The sequence below is a fragment of the Juglans regia genome, chromosome 7, assembly GCF_001411555.2.
Source record: "Juglans regia cultivar Chandler chromosome 7, Walnut 2.0, whole genome shotgun sequence".
In the NCBI taxonomy this organism is placed as follows: Eukaryota; Viridiplantae; Streptophyta; class Magnoliopsida; order Fagales; family Juglandaceae; genus Juglans; species Juglans regia.
In genome coordinates, this window is record NC_049907.1 from 9080508 (window position 1) to 9101893 (window position 21386).

The window sequence follows — 21386 nt, forward strand, 5'->3', positions numbered from 1 at the left end:
TGAAGGGAAAAAAAAAAAATACGGGTCTTCGACAAAGTTCATTTTTTGATATAATTAAATGTGCATATAATTAAGAACAAAATTACGTTTGTCACTATCAAAATAAAAAAAATCATTTTGATGTAATTAGCAAATTGTTAAAAAATTCAACTTATTTAACCCACAACTTGATTATTGTTAAAAATTATGCACCAAAAAAATTCCAATTAGGTTATGGTGAGATAGTCTTTTATTTTTATTTTTATTTTTATTTTTTATTTTTTATTTTTCCTAAGCAAGCATATTATAAATATATTTAACATTTATAGGATACAAGATTTAAAAGAGTGAGAGGGCTCAACATTCTTCCAAAACTAGCAAATACAACACAAGAAACAAAAAAGAAGAAATAAGAGATATGGGGCGAATGACTTGATCCCACCCATTTCCCATAAAGGGAAGCCGCATGAAGATGTTTTGATATAGTTTGACAAACAGATTGCAATATTATGATTGAAAGCCGCATGAAGTGGTTTTGATACAATTTGATAAACAGATTGTAATACTACGACTAGAAGCCATAGTGAAGTATTTTGTGCTGCATTTCACTGGTTGAATTGGTTGAACAAGACTTCTGCTACCTCTTTTTCACGATTATTGGTTAGGAGAAGTGAAAACATATGATGATAATAAATGAGAGATACGTTGAATCGCCGACTAACGGGTGTCAATGACTATGGAGGCGCATGGAGGCTACGTGCCACACTACGAGAATGGAAGTTGATTGGATCTAAAGGATCCGAGGTCGCAAGCTCTAAAAATGTTGCATGTGGAGGTAGCAGACTCTCTTTAGTGTGGTGGTGCGTTGATCGAGACTTTTTTTTTTTGTAATATTTTTTTAATCGCTATTGAAATTTAGATATGGAGTGAGTTCATATTTCTATTTCTCAAAGTGTTTTACTCAACTGGTGGATTTATACATTTATTTTCTCTTAAAAAAAATCGATTTGTTTACATTTTCAGAAAACTATATAGAGAAAGTAAATAACAGCCTCATCTTAAAAGAAAAATAATTTTCTAAAAAAATGTTTAAATATAATTTTTTAATATAATTTGTATTTTAAAATTTGACAAAGTTGTATTTTTCTTTTACTAAAAGTATAGAAAAATTATAATAATTAAGTAATAATTTGATAAAAAAAATTAAAAATTAAAAATTAAAAAAAAAATTTATATTTAAATAATATTTTAAAAAATTATAAAAATATTTAAGATAAGATCGTCTCACTTCTCAAACATGATATAAATATAAATGTTGAGCTGTGCAAAATTTATTGATCATTTAAAAATATTATAAAAAATTCGTTCGAGCAACTAAATATTCTGTATAACATATATTAAGCATCTATTTCTCTAACAACTTATATGTTAAATTTTAGATAAAAAGAACTCTAAAATATTTAAATCCTTGCAATAATATTAAGTGGATTACTCATAGAGTAATGCTACAATTGATAGGGATAACATCCCATATTCACGCCAAGCATCAAGAGAATATTCACGCCAAGCATTTAATTCTAGGCTTGCATATTCCCTCCCGTATTCCCTCAATTGTATTTATGTTTGTTTACGTTAGTTTCCTTTTCAATTTACGTTAGTTTCCTTTTCAGTCTCTTAGTTTCCTTTTCAATTGTATATTTCCTTAGATGTTTTTACTCTGTAAAGATTATATATATGTCAATACACAAGCCTAGAATGTGTGGGCATTTTACACATTTACATGGTATCAAGAGCCAAGGGAAATTTCCTGAATAATGTCGTCGTCTTCTACCTCGCAAGCTCCATCCTCGGACTCCCTTGACTTCTTCTTCACCAAAACACACCTACCCGATATACCAACCAAACTTGCATCCACCAATTACTTATTATGGAAAGCCCAGGTCCTTCCTGTTTTAAGAGGTCATGGTCTCTTAGGCTATCTCACAAATGAATTGCCTTGCCCACCCACAATGGTTTCTGATGCTACTCATCAGTTAGTATCCAATCCAGCAGCAACGAAATGGTTGCGTTTGGATCAGTTGATCCTCGGTTGGATCAACAGCTCCCTGTCCGAAGCACCTCTCTCACAAGTGATTAATTGTGAGACGTCACATGAAGCTTGGGAAGTTCTTGAAACACTGTATGGTCGACATACTCGTGATCGTGTTCAACAGATGCGTGGAGAGCTGCAAGTTCTCACCAAAGGTTCCTCGTCTATGGAGGAGTACCTACACAAGGCCAAGTCATTGGCGCTTTCTCTCCGTGGTGCTGGCAAACCAATGGATGATGATGAATTCATCAACTGTCTTCTTCGTGGCCTTGGATCTGAATTTGATCCTATTGTGGCAGCTATAAATGCTAGAGATAATTTTCCCTCTCTGGAAAATGTCATCGGTAAGCTCCGAGATTTTGAGTTGCGCATTTCCTCTGTTTCTCACACAAATTCCTCCCCTGTTGCTTTGTATACAAATAGATCCTCTGGACCAAAGTCCACTGGGAATAAGTATAATCGTGGCAGAACTTCCTACAATCGTGGACGAGGTTATCGTGGGGGTCAACGTTCAAATGAACGCTCAAGTGGCGCTCGTGTTTCACAACCTTCACAACGAGGACACAATGATAGACATGCAGTCCGAGGTGGTCGAAGTTCGCGCATTACATGTTTTCGTTGTGGTGGCCCAAATCACAAAGCTGATGCATGTTGTGCCTCAGATGAAGAAGCTGATCAGTACCACGCCTTCCTTGCTGTTCAAACTGGTGATCAGGTTGATGACTCATGGCTTCCAGATACTGGTGCAAATCATCATATGGCCCCGACAACCAATGAAGCTCAAGGTATTACACCATATATAGGAACTGATATGGTAATGGTTGGAAATGGGTCTAGTTTACCTATATCTGAAACTGCAAACTTTACTCTTCCTAATTCCTCAATGCAGTTGAAAAATACTCTGATTGTGCCAACTTTACGGAAAAAGCTGCTTTCGGTTTCAAAGTTTACCACTGACAATCATTGTTGTTTCATGTTTTATCCTTGGGGTTTTTTGATCAAGGACCTGCGGACGAACCAAGTGATGCTTAAAGGACCCGTGCATGATGGCTTATACCCCTTGTCTTCATCCATTAAGAGCATAAATCCAATTGCTCTCCTCACCAATAAAGCTTCAGGAAATACATGGCATACTCGCCTTGGACATCCCAACATTCGAACTCTTCATGCTTTGTTTCCATGTCTTTCTCTTACAAATAAACAAGTGGATTTTTGTGAAAGTTGTGTTATGGGAAAATCTTCCAAATTACCATTTCAAAATCGTAGTTCCCATGTTCCCATATTTCTTCACACTCTTCACACTGATGTATGGGGGCCGGCTCCTATAACGTCATTTGATGGCTATCGTTATTATCTAGTGATAATTGATGAATTTTCTCGATACATATGGTTATTTCTGTTAGCACGTAAATCCGACGTTCTTATCATTTTTCCAAACTTCATTAAGATGGTTGAAAATCAGTTTAATACTACAATCAAATGCATTCAAAGTGATGGTGGTGGAGAATTTGTCAACCATACATTAAAGAATTATTTTGCATCTCGTGGTATTGTTCAAAAATTCTCTTGTCCTGGCACTCCCGAGCAAAATGGTCTAGCTGAAAGGCGCCATCGCCATATAGTTGAGACTGCTCTTGCCCTCATGGATCACTCTTCCATTCCTACAAAGTTTTGGTCTGCAGCCTTTAACACCGCTGTTTTTCTTATTAATAGGTTGCCAACTTCAGTCCTTAAGGGAACTACTCCTTATCAATTAGTCTTTAAAGTTCCTCCATCGTATGAGTCACTTCGAGTTTTTGGTTGCATGTGTTATCCTCTTCTATCTCCTTTTGGCCGGCTCAAACTGCAACATAAGTCCACCCCTTGTGTTTTTCTCGGATACATGTCTCAATATAAGGGGTATAAGTGCATGGATTTAGTCACAGGACGCATCTATGTTTCTAGACATGTGGTTTTCAATGAGGAAAATTTTCCTTTTTCTCAGCAGGATCCTATTCCTTTGAAACCAACGTGGTTTACTAATCGATCTTTACCTCAAGCCATCATACGAGAGCCACAAATTGAATCCTCGGTACCACCTATTGAAACTACAAGTCCAATTCCTGACTCTGCTCCATTGCCTACAGCCGAACAATCTCCAGATGTTCTTACATCAAATATACCATCTGCTGGTGAACCTGCACCTACAAGGACCCATACAATGATCACACGTACCCAAGATGGTACGAGAAGGCCAAAAATATTTTTCTCTACTCGGCATCCAGTTCCAGTTTGTTTTGCAGTTGATTTAGCAACAACACCTTTGGAACCCAAAACCTTTCGACAAGCCGAGCATGATCCCAACTGGCATCAGGCAATGCAGTCCGAGATTGATGCTCTCCATGAGAATAAAACTTGGAGTCTCGTACCCCCTTCTCCCGACATGAATTTAGTCACAAGCAAATGGGTTTTTAAAGTTAAAACAAAAGCTGATGGTTCTGTCGAACGCTACAAAGCACGACTTGTAGCTCGTGGCTTTTCACAGCTTCATGGTTTGGACTATGATGAAACCTTTAGTCCTGTGGTTCGACCTGCCACCATTCGACTCATTCTTCACTTGGCTTTATCTCAAGGGTGGCCTCTCAAACAACTCGACGTTAGTAATGCTTTTCTACATGGTGAGTTGCAAGAAACAGTGTACTTAACTCAGCCACAAGGATTTGTAGATCCTCAATATCCAGAATATGTTTGTAAATTGCACAAGGCTTTGTATGGGCTTAAACAGGCCCCTCGCGCATGGTACCTCAAATTTAGCACTTCTCTTCTGCAATTGGGTTTTCAAAGGTGTCCGTATGATAATTCCTTATTTTTTCGGCATGATAAAACTGAAGTACTCATGCTCCTGATTTATGTGGATGACATAATCCTCACTGGCAGTTCTCCTTCTTCCATGGCTGCATTAGTTCACACTTTATCAGTTGATTTTCATATGAAGGATCTCGGAAATTTACATTATTTTCTCGGGGTTCAGGTAACTCGCACTAGTGAGGATTTATTTTTACATCAGTCCAGATATCTTCTATCCTTACTACAGAGGTTCGGACTAGATGGTGTAAAACCAGTCTCAACACCTCTTGCTTCTGGACAGAAGTTTTCGGCTCAAGAAGGAATTCTTTTAGAAAATCCTACTTCTTATCGACAGATGGTGGGAACACTTCAGTACCTCACCTTAACAAGGCCTGATGTGGCCTTTGCTGTTAACTTTGTTTGTCAGTTTATGCAGGCACCACGTGAACCACATTTACAAGCTGTTAAAAGGATATTCAGATATTTAAAGGGCACCATTCATCTTGGTCTTCACTTCATTAAATCACCACTATCTGCTTTTCAAGGCTACTGTGATGCAGACTGGGCAGGGTCAAGAGATGACAGACGTTCGACATCTGGTTTTGCTATTTACATGGGATCAAATTTGCTGTCATGGGGAGCCAAGAAGCAAACCACGGTTGCTCGCTCGACTGCAGAAGCAGAGTATCGAAGTTTAGCTTCAACAACAGCGGAATTACTCTGGTTTATGAATTTATTAACGAACTTGGGATACAAACTCTCGGCACCTACAATACACTCCGACAATATTAGTGCAATTAGCATGGCTCGAAATCCAGTTTTTCATCAAAGAACAAAGCATATTGAGATTGACATACATTTTGTTCGAGAGAAGGTAGCCAACGGTCTCATTCATCTTGTCCATATTCCTGGTAAAGAACAAGTAGCAGATGTTTTCACAAAGCCACTGTGCAGCCCACAGTTCATTCTCAATCGTGACAAGCTCTGCATCGGTCCAATACCGACTTGAACTTGAGGGGGAATGATAGGGATAACATCCCATATTCACGCCAAGCATCAAGAGAATATTCACGCCAAGCATTTAATTCTAGGCTTGCATATTCCCTCCCGTATTCCCTCAATTGTATTTATGTTTGTTTACGTTAGTTTCCTTTTCAATTTACGTTAGTTTCCTTTTCAGTCTCTTAGTTTCCTTTTCAATTGTATATTTCCTTAGATGTTTTTACTCTGTAAAGATTATATATATGTCAATACACAAGCCTAGAATGTGTGGGCATTTTACACATTTACAACAATATCCCTAATTTATACAATTCAATTTATCCCTTTGACGTGACACCATAATGTGATACCAAGCGGCTTGTTAAAAAAATTAAAAAAATATATATTCAAAATAATATAGCTCCCAAAAATACAACATTATGAAGACTAAAATTATAGATTCACTCAACTCTTTTAAGTTTGTATTTTTAATTTTTTTAATAAGTCATGTGACACCACATCAAGAAGACAAAATGAATAATATAAATTAGGGGATATGGTAGTGCAAAAATCAAATGGCGTGGTGGATCATGATTTTTTATCTATAAAGTTAGCATTAAATGGTTTTATAAAGAAAAGTTAATATAGTCAGTAACATGTTTCGCGAACCAAACACGTTCTAAGATTTTTTTATAATATTGTTCCTTAATTTATACAAAGGCATACTTTAACAACAATAATTCTCTAAACTGTAACCATCTTCTGGACCCTACAGAACTTTAAAGCTTTATACAGATGTTTTTTGAGATAAGAATATGTTTTTCTATCACATACTGTCTAACTTTATGGAAAAGGAGAGCAATGATTCATTGAATCCTGTTGGTTAAAATAAACACCCGTGAAGGTAGGCCTATCATGTATATATGTACTGCCTTCCAGCTTTGATTATCTGACTACTTTAATCCAGAAAGCAACAAAGCTAGCAATATTGAGAAGAAGAAGAAGAAAGAAATTTATCCAAAAAATAAAAAATAATAATTAGAATTAACTTACCAAAAAAGAAGAATAGAAATTGATGGTGATAAGACTGAACGAGAGCTAGGGGCCCTTTACCCTCAGATTTTGATTTATTATTCTTTTTTAAACGAATAGCATAAATGTTTTTATTATAATGTCTATAAGTGTCCAGTTGAAATTAAAGTCTCTGGACTGGTCCCTCTCTTTTCTCTCTTCTCTCTTGAGACTGAGTAGGGTTAGTGCCGCTGTTTCTTCGAAACAAGGCTTCGTGTCACTGGTTCTGTGAGTCTTTTATTTTTTATTATTTTATTATTTTTTTACGTGAAAATGGTGGAAGAAAATCTGACTAAGATATGGGAGCGTCGCCATCTGTCAAAGGAAGAAAACTCTATAATGCAAATAAAATCAGAGGGGATTAAGGCGGGAAGTACAAGGGGGAAGCTCTGTATAATTGGTAAGGTCATGTCTGAAAAAGGGGTTAACAACGAAACTTTCCGAGTGACAATGTCTCGGGTTTGGAAGACTCAGGGTTGGGGGCGTTTCAAGGACCTTAGTGACCAATGTTTCCTGATAGAGTTCCAGCAAGCACAAGATAAAGACAAGGTGTTGAGCGGTAGACCATGGTTCTTTGATAGGAACTTACTAGCCCTACAAGAGGTAGATAAAACAATTTCAGTCAATGCCTTACAGTTCCGATATGAACCTTTCTGGGTTCAATGCCACAACCTACCTCTAGCAGCGATGACTGAAGAAATAGGAGAGCAGGTTAGGGCCTATCTTGGACATGTAATAAGGGTGGATGTAGAGTTTTATGGATCTGTGTGGGGGAGATGTCTTCGGTTTAGGGTGGCAATAGATCTTCATAAGCCGCTGTTGAGGGGAAAGTGTCTAGGTTTTGTGGAGCAGCAGCATTGGATATCTTTCAAATATGAGAGGCTTCAAAATTTTTGTTTCCATTGTGGTGTTCTACTCCATAAAGGAAGGACATGTTCTAGGCCAACATTTGACTAGCATCATGAAGAACAGAAGTCTATGCAGTTGGGACCATGGCTAACAACACAACCAATGAACACTAACCTGTTTGATAACAGCAAGTATGGTGACTCCCCTGCACACAACAGTTCAAAAGAGCAGTAGGCTGAAGAGGAAAGGGTCAAGCAAGGTGGAGTAGATGTAGATAAGCAAGGAATGAAGGGAGAAAAAATAGCTGAAATGGAGGAGGTACCTGCAAGGGTGGCTCTTAATACTGACAATAAAAACATTGCAAGTTCATATCCAAATACTAGATTTTTAAACAGTTGGAACCCAACTACGTCAAGACCTTCCAATCCTGGCCAATCCTATGATGGAAAGTTGGAGAGCAGCAGGGGGTACAGAGGGGGGGGGGCGTTTATTGAACTAAATCCCCTCTAAATAAATCTGGTATGATTAATATTAAAGACCCTAACCACCAGAGGAGTTATGACCCAGCTCTACCTAAGTCAAAAAGTCCCACTCAAAGAACCTGTTCTCCAACACATAGTGAAAATGATAAAGTGTCATTGAGTGTGGGTTGGCCAGACAAGTCGAAGGAGAATCTTTCTTTATTGGTTGATCCTATGGTTTGCTCTCCTGTCACTACTAAGAATAATGGAGATCCCAAACCTGGCAAGTGGACAAGGAAGGCCAGAGATAGGGCTGTTTTGAGTGAAATCCTGGTTGATATAACCAACTCTCATCAAAACGTAGGGAGTAAAAGGAGAGGTTTGAGAAATGATAAGGGGGGACTTCCAAACCCTAAGAAATACAAGATCGAAGATGAAGAGATTGAGAACCAATTTTCAAAGGCAGTGGTTGGAGTCCAGCCCTGCCAAAACCAATGAGTCTATTGGTGTGGAATTGCCGAGAGCTTGGGAACCCTCGGACAATTCGAGTCCTTAGGAAAATGACTAAGGAAAATGGCCCAAGCTTAATTTTCCTTGTCGAAACTAAGTGCAATAGTAACAAAATGGAGGGTGCGAAGGTCTTTGAACTTTGATAGTTGTTTGGCTATAGATAGTGTGGGTTCAAGTGGTGGAATTGCAATGCTCTAGAAGGAAGGATGGAAGGTCAGGATCACTAGCTATTCTAGATGGCACATCAATGCTCTAATTGAAGAAGGTGGAGGCAAACCTCATTGGCAGTTCACTGGTTTCTATGGACATCCAAACACTGTAAAAAGAAGTAGTAGTTGGGAGCTTCTCAAGATCCTTAAACCCAGCTCTCCTATAGCTTGGCTATGTGGAGATGATTTCAATGAAATATGTCACCAAAAGGAAAATATGGGGGGAGCCAGCAAACCTTACAAACAGATTGAAAATTTTAGAAGAGCTATTGAACATTGTGGACTCTGTGACATCTACTTTCAAGGGCAGAAATTCACCTAGTCGAATAACAGGTGGGGTTCACAAAGGAGAAACTTGATAGAGCAATGGCTAATAAAACATGGAATGATATGTTTAGTGATGTTGTCTGCAATGCAATGGCTACTGTCAAATCGAATCATTCTCCTCTACATGTGTGCTTGCAACATATTTAGTATGGCAGGGGAAGGAGAAATAAGATTTTTAGATATGAAGCTGCATGGGATTTAAAGGAGGGAATGTGGTGGGATTGTGAGGGATACATGGAGCAAGGTGGCTGGGGGAGACACAAAGGCAAGCCTATTAAGATCAAAACTTGAACACTGTCAGCGGGGCCTGATATCATGGAAGCTAAAGCATGCACAACTAGAACTGATGCCCTAACTGCAGAAATTTCAAAGGAGAGTAGATGAGTCACTAGCTGAAACTGATATGAAATGGAGAGAGCATGCTAAACAACATTGGCTGAGAAATGGAGACAAAAATACACAATATTTCCATATGTGGGCTAGCCAAAGGAGAAAAGCTAACTCCATTAAGTGTATTGAGGATTTTGATGGGAGAGTAACTCATGAGTAGAATGATATTGAAGCTGTACTAATAGGTTCTTTTTCTGCACTTTTCACTACTTCTTTGTCTACTAATGTTGAGAGTTGCTTGCAGAAACTATGCCCAAAATTAACTACTGAGATGTCTACAAGACTTATGAAGGAATTTATAGCCGAGGAGGTAAGAACTACAGTTTTTCAGATGAACCCCTTGGGCTCACCTAGTCTCGACAGGTTCCCTACCCAATTTTATCAAAAACACTGGGATGTGGTGGGGGGTAAGGTTTGTAACTTAGTGCTCCATGCTTTGAACCATGGGGGCCCTCTTAATGAGGTGAATGACACTTTTATTTCCCCGATTCCTAAGGTCAAAAATCCTAAGAGGGCATATGATTTCAAGTCCATAAGCCTTTGTAATGTCCTGTACAAGACAGTGTCTAAAACTCTGGCAAACTGACTGAAAGGTGTCCTTCCTGACCTTATCTCAGTAAACCAAAGTGCCTTTGTTCCTGGGAGACTTATCTCAGACAATACCTTAGTTGCTTATGAGGTCCTACATTCTATGAATTCAAGGATGAAAGGAAAAAAAGGCTTCATAGCTCTTAAGTTAGACATGAGCAAAGCCTATGATAGGATTGAATGGTTGTTTGTTGAAAATGTGATGAAAAAGAATGGTTTTCCCCAACATTGGATCAACCTAGTTCAAATTTTCTTAAGCTTAGTTTCCTACTCAATCCTAGTTAATGGTGAACCTCAGCAGATTTTCTGTCTAACTAGAGGTCTTCGATAGGAAGATCCCTTCTCTCCCTACATTTTTATTTTGTGTACTGAAGCTCTATCTGCCTTACTGAATAAAGCTGAGGAGAATGGTGATCTTACTAGTATTCCTATTGGGAAAGGCCCCACAAAGGTGAGTCATCTGTTCTTTGCAGATGACAGCCTCCTCTTTTGCCAAGCCACTCCAAAGGAACTATCTAGAGTGTTTAAGATATTGGATCTCTATGAGCAGGCATCGGGACAAGTTCTTAACAAAGACAAAACTTCAGTTTTTTTTTTTTTTCAACAAGAACACACAGCAATGGATGCAAAACCAGATTTTACAGTTAGCTAGGATTAAGTCTACTGGGACATTTAAAAATTATCTGGGGCTGCCTGCTATGGTTGGGAGATCCAAAATTGCTGTCTTCCACTCTCTCATAGACAGAACATGGGCGAGAGTGGTAAATTGGAAGATAAAGCATCTCTCAGCAGCAGGAAAAAAGATAGTCCTTAAGGCAGTCCTCCAAGCTATACCAACTTATACCATGGGAGTTTTCTTACTGCCTTTTTCCATTACTAGAAGACTTAACCAACTCCTCAAGAAATTTTGGTGGGGGTAAAATGAAGACACTTCAAAGATTCAGTGGATTACATGGACCAACTCAGCACTGCAAAGGAGATAGGGGGCCTAGGTTTTAGGGATTTTTGAAATTTCAACCTGGCAATGCTTTCCAAACAAAGCTGGAGAATGTTGCAGGATCCTACCTCTCTGATCACAAGAGTTTTTAAACAAAAATATTTCCCTCAAGTGGGTCTTTTGGAGGCTAAACTAGGCTATGAACCATCTTATGCATGGAGACGCATTTATGCAGGGATGTCATTGCTGAAAACAGGCTTATTATGGAGGGTGGGGAATGGAAATAACATCAATATTTGAGAGGACAGGTGGATCCCAACCCTTCCAGCAAATAAGATTTCTTCCCCAAGAGACATTGATGTATGGTGCAATTCAGTGAGCGATTTAATTTATCCAAACATGAAACTTTGGAAAGAAGACCTTATGTAGAAAATGTTCACAACTCAAGAGATTGAAGCCATAAAAGCCATCCCTATTAGCTTGGGTGGAAGGGAAGATAGGTTGGTGTGGTAGTTCTCTACCAATGATCAGTACTCTGTTAAGAGTGGATACCATTATCAGAAAAAATGGAGTCTAAAATGGATGGGGAAGCTTCTAGAAAAACTAGGGACAAAGCTATGTGGAAGGGATTATGGAAGATGAGGGTGGCACCGGCTGTTAGATTGTTTATTTAGAGAGCATGCAGTGAAGTCCTCCCCACCTTGGCTAACCTGAAAAGGAGGAAAATTGTAGAAGACTCGAGTTGCCCATTCTGAAAGATGGAACCTAAGACCTGAGGCCATGCTTTATGGGACTGCTCAGCAACCAGGGATGTGTGGAGTCAGGGGTGCATCAAGGTCCAGAAAATGTCACACCACAGTGACCTATTTATTAATGTGTGGTCTGTTATGTTTAGACAACTTGATGACAGTGAGATTGAGGAGGTAGCTATTACTATGAAGGGGATCTGGGCCAGGAGAAATGAGGCTCTACATGGCAAAGGTTTTAAACACCCTTCTGTACTCTCACAAAGAGCTAAAGAGGAGGTAACTCTATTCTCCGAAGCAAACAAGGCTCTCCAGGATAAGCAATGACAGACAATGCAGAGGGTTGCAAGTGGTCAAAGCCTCTTGAAAGATATTTTAAGGCAAACTAGGATGCTGCATTGAGAGTGGAAATGGGTAGAATGGGGGTGGGTGTTAAAATTAGAGATCATCAAGGTAAAGTGATAGGAGCTCTCAGGGCATCTAGAGGCATTATAGATAATTCTTTTGATGCTGAAGCTCATGGCCTTTTGATGACAGTAATTTTCTATATAGAACTTGGCCTCAAAGGTAGTTTTAGAAGGTGATTCAAAACAAGTTATAGACCTACTACGAAAACAAGGTTCAAATTGGAGCACAGGGGGATTGGTGATTGAAGATGTTTGGCAACTAATGAGCTCTTGCAACAACTGGATAGTTTCTCATGCGTTTCGAGAGGCCAACATGGCTGCTCATACTCTAGCAAAGTCTGCACTTTTTAGTTGTATGGATTTATATGATATTGACGAATGCCCTGATTGCATTCAGTCAATTGTAACTCTAGAGATGTTATAAGGCCTTTTTAATGAGATCAGTTCATTTTCAAAAAATAAAAAATAAGTGCTCGATGCAGAATAAAGATTATTATGGACGTTAGCTCAACAACAGAAGTCAAAGATTGAGATGGAGAAAAACGTAAACAGAAAGAACACTTAGAGTTTCTTTATAAAAATCAAATATATCTTCTAAAATCCACAAGCTGGGCTAAAATAACTAAGGTAAAAATACAAAGTTTCAATTATGAACAAATAATAAAATACGGAATAAACTAAATATCTCGCTAAAATCTAGAACAAAATCGTTGCTAAAAATAAGCATTACCATAAACAAAATTAATGAAAAATAGAAAAAAACTTAAAATGATGATTTGGGAAGGGGGGGGGGGGGAAAACTGATTTTGGGCTCAAAAAAGGGACCACAAGGCAAAGCATGGGGGCCATTACATGTGTGCTGAAGAAAGCTTTCTGAATTGAGGTCGTATGTGCGATTCTGATACCGGTAATTCAAGTTATGTGATATTGTCCCATTTCCTTGCCCAACTGAAAAATATTGACATTTCCTCACCCAACTAAGGAATGCTGACCATTCCTCTCCAAAACGAGAAATCTTCATTTTTTCCTGCTAGTTTTGCGTTGATTTGCCTTCTTGAGGTAGTCCAATATTATTAAAGTCAAATCTATCAATTGAGCTTCATCGGACTTTAATCTATCTGCTAGGTTTATGATATATTTTCAAATGACGAGAAGACAATATTTATATATCATATGTTAGGTAGTTTTATGCTCTTACTTTTCGATAGTGGCCTGTAGAAATTGCAAGAGTCATCTGAACTATTTATTTATTTTATAAAAAACATACTTTATTCATGATAATGCTATGTAAAAGAGATTGAATACATGAAGGGATCTCCTCCTGTCCTTGATACCTAAGGCATTATTACCTAAGTCATGAACCACTATGTTATTAGTCCTCATTGTATGCTTAATAGACCATGAGTCAAAAGAATGCCAAAGTCGATCTTGTATCTGAAATAAGCATTCTTGGATAAGAGTCAATCTCTACAGATGTATTGAGGCCTTGGATTACTAGCAAAGCATCACCTTCTAAAATTATGTTCTTGTATCCTAGGTCTTTGCAAAATAGAGTGGCTTGAAGGACTGCAAAAGCTTCTGCCAGTAGAGGGGCTGGGAATAAATCCCTCTCCATTCTCATTGTTGCCAAGACAGTATTGTAAAGCCCAGCCCATGGCCCATACAAGTGGAACTAAACCCTCAAGAGGATGCAACGTCGGTTTGGTAAGGTTATTTTTCTTCTTTTTGCTTCAGTTTTTTTTTTCTTTTATTCTTCTTCCCTTTTGTTTCTACCCAACCGACAGTTTCTTCTTTAGTTTTGAAATTCCTAATGTACCCTTGTGATTCCAAGAACTCACCTACGAATTTACTTGAACATATTAGTTAGATCTCAATATTAGGATTATTTAAATAAATCAAATACTTGAAGTAAATCAAATACTTTGTTCGACACAATGATTGATTTCGAAGGGAAATCCTTTAAGAGCACTAGCAATGGTTTATTCATCTTCATCTTCATCTTTATATTTACATAATATGTCTTTAAATTCATCTATATTAACTTATGCATCTCTAAATTTTTATATAGCTATGAATAGTGCTTCTTCAAGTTTGAAGAAGCACTATTCATTCTCCAAACATTATTTTTAATGTTTTTTCTTTCTCCTACCCATTAAAATCAACTTTGTGGAATTTATATTAAGATGATTGATATATGAAATTTGTATTAAGTTGATGATATAAAGTGTTTTTTAGTACATATTAATATTTATTAATAAAATTGGTCATTTTGATATATGAAATTGGTAATATTTAGATATACGGAATTTGTATTTTTGAGCACATAGTTCTAATTGTAAAATATATAAAAATTAATTATTTTAAGAAAAAAAATTAAAAATAATAATATTTTATTATTATTTGGTTCAAATATGCATAATCCAATATGTGGGTTTTTCTTGTTATGCAAAATAAATCTTCAAAATATGTGATTTTGAAGATGCCTATAGAGAAACCAATGCTAATGCTCTTAGAACTCTTTAAAGGTAAAATCTTACGGGACAGCCAAACCCAGAAAAGTCAATCTTATTATTTGAAAATCAATTACAAGTATTTATTAATGACAAAACCTTTGCAACTTGTCTCTCATACTTGCCCAGATAAATGACATGTTTGTCTTCTACCGCAATAGCAGCCAGAACCTCTGACGATCTTCAAATATTACCTTTTCTCCTAAAACTCTAGGGGTTGAAGTTCAATCACCCAATCATCTACACTTGGAGCACAATCACACTTAAGGAGAGATGAAAATCAAAGTGAAAATCCTCAAGACAATTTTCCCTTCATAAGTACAGGAAATATATCTCAATGACCCTTAATCAAACTCTTTCAAGAGTCATGGAACTGAATCCCTTTAAATATTAGATCTGGAAAGAATCCCAGTTGAAGTAGGATTCTGCTGACACGTAGAGACAGTCGCGAGAACGTTTCCTGACGGATTGCTAATATTTCACAATAACTCTTCACTGTGGTTACTGATCTGTGTTCAGCTTTTGTTCTAGATCATTGCAAATCTTTATGGATTCAAATTTCACGTTACTGACTTATCTAACCAACCTTAAATATTTCTAGATAAACTCAATGTTGTTAAAGATAAAGTCAACAATTATTTTACATTCATCCAAATTCAAACTTATAATGATAAGATAAACTTTATTATTTAGTGATCTAATCCTAGCCAACTTTAGCATTTACAATCTCCCCCTTTAGCAAATTGGTGACGAAGACATCTTGATGAATGTAAATTCTCTATGACACATTTCAAACAGCAGACCAAAAAAAGATAGTAAAGATTCTCAAAAATTGTGATTCAATAACCTAACTTAGAAATAAAGAAAACAATCCAGTTTCAAGTACTAGTTAAGTTGATCTTTTCCAACTTAATGAACATAACCAATATATCAGTCTTTCATTCAAATTAAAGCAAAACATAAACATGAAAGAGTAAAAAAAAAACATAACAAGATAGTTTTCTTCTGATGTAGTTGTTCTCCCAATCTGGTGCTGCTACTCCCCCTCAATTTTTTCTCCCCCTTAATCGTCTACAATCAACCAAGTGGATCAAGAAATCATCATCAAAGTAGTAAGAATCAGTTGACTGTAAAGGTGATGATATTAGCACCCCTTGGTGATGACATTAGCACCCTTCGTATGTGCATACTATATGTGAGAGAGAGCCACTATAAATAGCTCTAAAGACTTTGGGTTGATTCAGAAATTTTCACAAACACGTGGTGTGCACCCGTGAGAATCCGAAATCAACAAGATTGTAACCCACACACACAACAGTCCTGTATACATGTAAAGAATACTCTCAAATGAGTAATCAAAGCAATGGCTACGTAGTTCAACCAAAAAAAAAAAAATTCCCGAACTACACAAATCCAAACTTCGCAACCCAATCTCCATAAATATATGTAGAACCATAGTATAGAGATAGAAAGATTTTGATTTTAGATAGGAATCTGACCTTGATGTCGAAATGGGTTTACTTCTGGGTCAAGAGGCACGAAATCGATGAGATGAGATGCAAAATTTCTAGGGTTTTAAAAGAGTAAAGGGGATGCCGTGGGTGAGTATGATTTCGGCAAAGAGGACTATGCCGTGAGTGAATATGCATGAAACCAATGCTTGGCTAAATGCCTTAGACACTTTAAGTGACTTGTTGCCGACCACGTGCTCTTTAAGCCATAAAAAAAATGTTGAAACTTTAAGTAACCAACACAAAGTCCCCTGATGTAGACCAGTACCCAAAACTTACCTAACAAAAAAATATTTTATTTTATTGTTTATTAATTTTTTTATTAAAAAAATACCACAAAAAAAAATAAAAATAAAAATGACACCTATTATTTTTTTAAAAAGAAAACTAAATATGAATAATGGGATAAGTAACATGCTTAAAATAATCGTAGTTGAACCATAGTGTGTTCAAAAAAATTGACCATTTGCACACACTCATTTGCAACAATCACTTATGAATGTTCACTCCTCATAAGATCATCAATATCAAAGTTCATGTGAGTGTGTAAGTGAGTAACCTTATAGCACTTTTATAACTTCTTTCTTCAATATATTTTTGAGCCATTTATTTATGGATGTTTTGCTTCTTATAGATGCTCATAAGAGTTTGTTACTCACCTTAAAAGTCAAACTTTATGTTAGGGTCTAGATACATGAGCATCTCCTCCAAACATTAGTTTGCACAACCCCCTTTTTGTGTTCATGTTGGTTGCTCATCTTTTTCCGTTCCTCTTCCACTCTGTAGCTCTAGAGTAGACACCATTTTTATTTTATTTTATTACTTTATACCTCCATCCATGGAATTTTGGCTTGTTGGGGTTGCCGAGACCCTCACTTTGGTAAGCCCTCTCCCTCTCTAAATACGATTCTTTTCTTTTCTTTTGTTGTTCAACGTTTTCGTCCCAAAATCTAGTGAGTTTATGTCATTAATTGGACTGCTTGACTGATAATCACAGGGCAGATCTAATCCTAGGCAGCACCATTTTACTTGAACCAATGATTCTTTACTTTGGAGATCGTGAAAGGTAATTATGAACATTACTCATGAAGCTATACTTTATTTTGGGAACTTCTTTTATTCTTGTGGAATTGTATTGTTGAAAGATTTGATATGGAAGTTTGGGTGGTGATGTTAAGTGATGGAGGTATGGTTTCTGGAAATTTCCAAGGAGGTATGGTTGTGAATTAATTATTGGCTATATTAGAATATGCAGAAATTGTAAAGTTGTTGTGGCGATATGGATAAAAATTACGTAATTATCCGGGGAAAAACATGGACTGTTTTGTGTGTTACTTTTGAGTTGGTGCTGACTTTTTGGGATGGTTTATATGAATGTTTGTGAAAAGGGTTGTGTGGGGTTGATTGTGTAGGCATGCTTTGTGTTGTGACATGATTTGGGGTTGGAATAAGTGGCTATACATATTACGCTATGATTATTGTTGGGCTATTATAAACTTAACTATTGATTGGCCTACCAAGTTTTATCTCTTAAAGGTTGTAAACTTTGATTAGTTAAGCTTGTATACTAGCTTGATATAGTTATTAATGTGTGCATAATTATTTATAAAATAGGTTATCGTGACACGACTAGAGTTCAGATCTAGAGTTAGAGAATACACTGCAAAAGTCAGGTGAGCATGGTTCCTATGCTAAATTTGCATAAAAAAAATGAACTGAGGTTGGTTTGTAAAAATGTGCATATTGCTTTAAAAATAAAAGGTGAAAAACAACCTCAGTATATGTTTTGCATTCACTCATGAGATATGTATGAAAGAAAAAAGAAATGCTTTGACATGAATAGTGTAGACATGAACAATATTTGATATGTTTCTGAAATGTACAAAAGAACGAATATGATATTTATGAATTTTTTTACATGAGATATGAAAATGATTTGGACTTGTTTTTTATCAAATGGAAATGATATGAATATGTTCAGCACATCGTTTGATATGATATGGATATGAAAAACCTTTGGTATACTTATCTGTTTTGATTCTGATTCTAAATATGGTTATGATATAATGATACTGGCTCACATGATATGATTGATACCAACATGATATGATATGATATGAGTGCACCAACTTTGGAAACAAAGTGGTCTTTTATATGTTCTTTCCTGTGATCACACTCGGGGCTCCGAGATTGAAAAAGGAGAAGTTTCACAATATGATATTGCTTGGTTTGGCTACCGGGGATAGCACAACCCTACCACGGGGGTTAAACATGATATATGATATGATATGATTCGATACGATATGATATGATAAGATAAAGATGTTCAGTTATGTTATGCCAAAACATTTTTGATATGATAGCACAACCCTACCACAGGGTTTAAACATAGTATATGATATGATATGATTCGATACGATATAATATGATAAGCCAAAGATGTTCAGTTATGATATGATAACACGTTTTGAGATGTGCATATGAAAATAAAATGTTTTGTTCCTGCATACCAACTTTCTAAAAAGGCTCATGTTTACATACTACTATATGCCCTCTACTTACTGAGTTGTTGATAACTCACCCATTTATCTCCATAATATTTTTCAGAGGATATTGATGACCCAACTGAGGCCAGGACAGGAATAGAAATTGGAGCTTGACTAGCTATGGATAGAATGTCGAGTACCTAAGGGTACCACTATTAGTAGAAGGGTTTAATTTGAGTATTTGAAGTTCTTTATCATCTTATTTGGATCTATTGAGACTTAAAGATGTATCGATTTATTTATGTTGAAATTATTGGGAGATTGTGGACCCCTATGTAATGATGACATATGAAGTTCTTATTATGTTTATTTGGAAAATATGAGATTGATTTATGAAATCTTTGGAGTTTTTAAATACTTTGAAAGACAAGTTTGTAAGTGACAGATAGTAATTCTCTGACCCAACCGGGTACGGGGCGTTAAAAGTACCATTGTTAGTAGAAGGGTTTAATTTCAGTATTTGAAGCTCTTTATGTTATTTGGATCTATTGAGACTTAAAGATGTATTAATTTATTTATGTTGAGATTATTGGGAAATTGTGGACCCCCTTGGTTTAGGTTATAATGTAATGATCACATATGGAGTTTATATTATGTTTATTTGGAAAATATGAGATTGTGTACTATTTATGAAATTTTTGGAGTTTTTAGATGCTTTGGGAGACGGGTTTATAAGTGACAGATAATAATTCTCCGACCCATCTAGGTACGGGGCGTTATAAGTATCCTCTCAACCACGGATGATAAGACCTATTCCCAACTTACATTGAACTGTGTCCAAAGCTGCATCCCAATTTAATTTAAACTGGCCTTGTGGTGGAGCCTCCCAACTTCCATTTAGATCCATGACATTGGAAGACCTACAATTGGCATGTCAAATCCATTTGAGGTCTTGAAACAATAATTTTGATTGCGGGACGAGAGTATTATGATGAGTGAAGTTGTCCTTGAAAACAAAATCATTTACTCTTTTCCAAATCTTCCAAGATGTGATAGCAAACTCGATAATTTCTTCCTCATCTAAGATTCCAAACAAAGCTTCTATTGTATCTTTGAAAGTCTAAGTCTAGAATCCAAACTTTTGGATTTTGTTTTCACATTTTCCCCACACATCTCAACCCGAGGGACATTCCCAAAGGGCAAGCTCTGTTCTTTCAGGTTCTTGCTTGTAAATTGGGCATAAAGAGGTATCAACAACCGTCCTCCTCAACAAGTTAGATTGGTTGAAGGGCATTGAGAAAAGCTCTCCATAGGAATGTTTTGTGTTCACATTTGGAATGGCCAGGTACCATATATTTGTCCAAGTATCCTTCTGATTTAAGCCAGCTGATGATTGGCCTAAGTCTCTTTCTTGTAATTCTCCTTTGAGGTGGTAAGCACTCTTGACATTAAAATCTCCTGTTGTGGTGCTCCTCCAAATCAACTTATCAGGTCTGCTATAAGGGCTAATAGGAATGGATTGATCAGGACAGCTTCTTCCTTTGAGAAAATGGCATCTACTAGTGAGTGCTTCCATTGATTGGTATCCTTATTGATGAGAGCTAAAACTTTAGTATTTGCTTGTAGAATTCTAATGGAACTCTAGGGCTTGAAGGTGTTCTGTTGTGGAAGCCACTTGTCAATCCAGATATCAACTGATTCTCCATCTCCTATACTCTAGACAGTCCTTCTTCAAGCAAAGGTCTTGCAGCCAAAAAGCTTTGCCATAAGTAGGATGAGTTATGCCCTACATTTGCTTTTGGGAAAGAGGTTGCTTGGAAGTACTTTCCTTTGAAGACCTGTGCTGCAAGAGAAGAGGAATTTTGGATTAGTCTCCAACATTGCTTTGCAAGCAAAGCAAGATTGAAGTTTTCAAAATCCCTAAACCCGAGACTTCCTATGCTTTTTGAGTTCCTCATTTGATTCTAGCTTACCCAATGAGTTTTGTGCTCTTGAGCTTGCTGACCCCACCAGTAACTCTTCACAAGCTTATTTAGACAATGTAACAATTGCTTGGGAAGCTTGAATATACCTATTCAACAAGTGGGAATGGCTTGGACAACTGATTTGAGCAATATTCCTTGTCTGCTTGTGCCACTAACATCATCTTCCAGTTTCTCAATCTATCTTTCACCTTATCATGAACACCTCTAAAAGAGTGAGCTCTTGATCTCCCCACAAGAGCTGGAAGGCCCATATATTTTTCATAGGAGTTTGTGCTCTGATTCTTGCTATGCTAGCAATGATATCCTTTGTTCCTTCATTAGTATTCTTACTAAAAAAGATGGAAGTCTTTTCTTTGTTTAGTCTTTGATCCAAGGCTTTTTCATATGAGTCCAGTAAGGTGAAAAGCTTGCTCCAGTCCAAAGAATTTCCCTTGCAATAAAGCAAGCTGTCATCTGCAAAAAATAAGTTATTTATGTGGATTTGACCTTCGCCCAGGGGGAGACTAGAGATCAAACTAGATGCT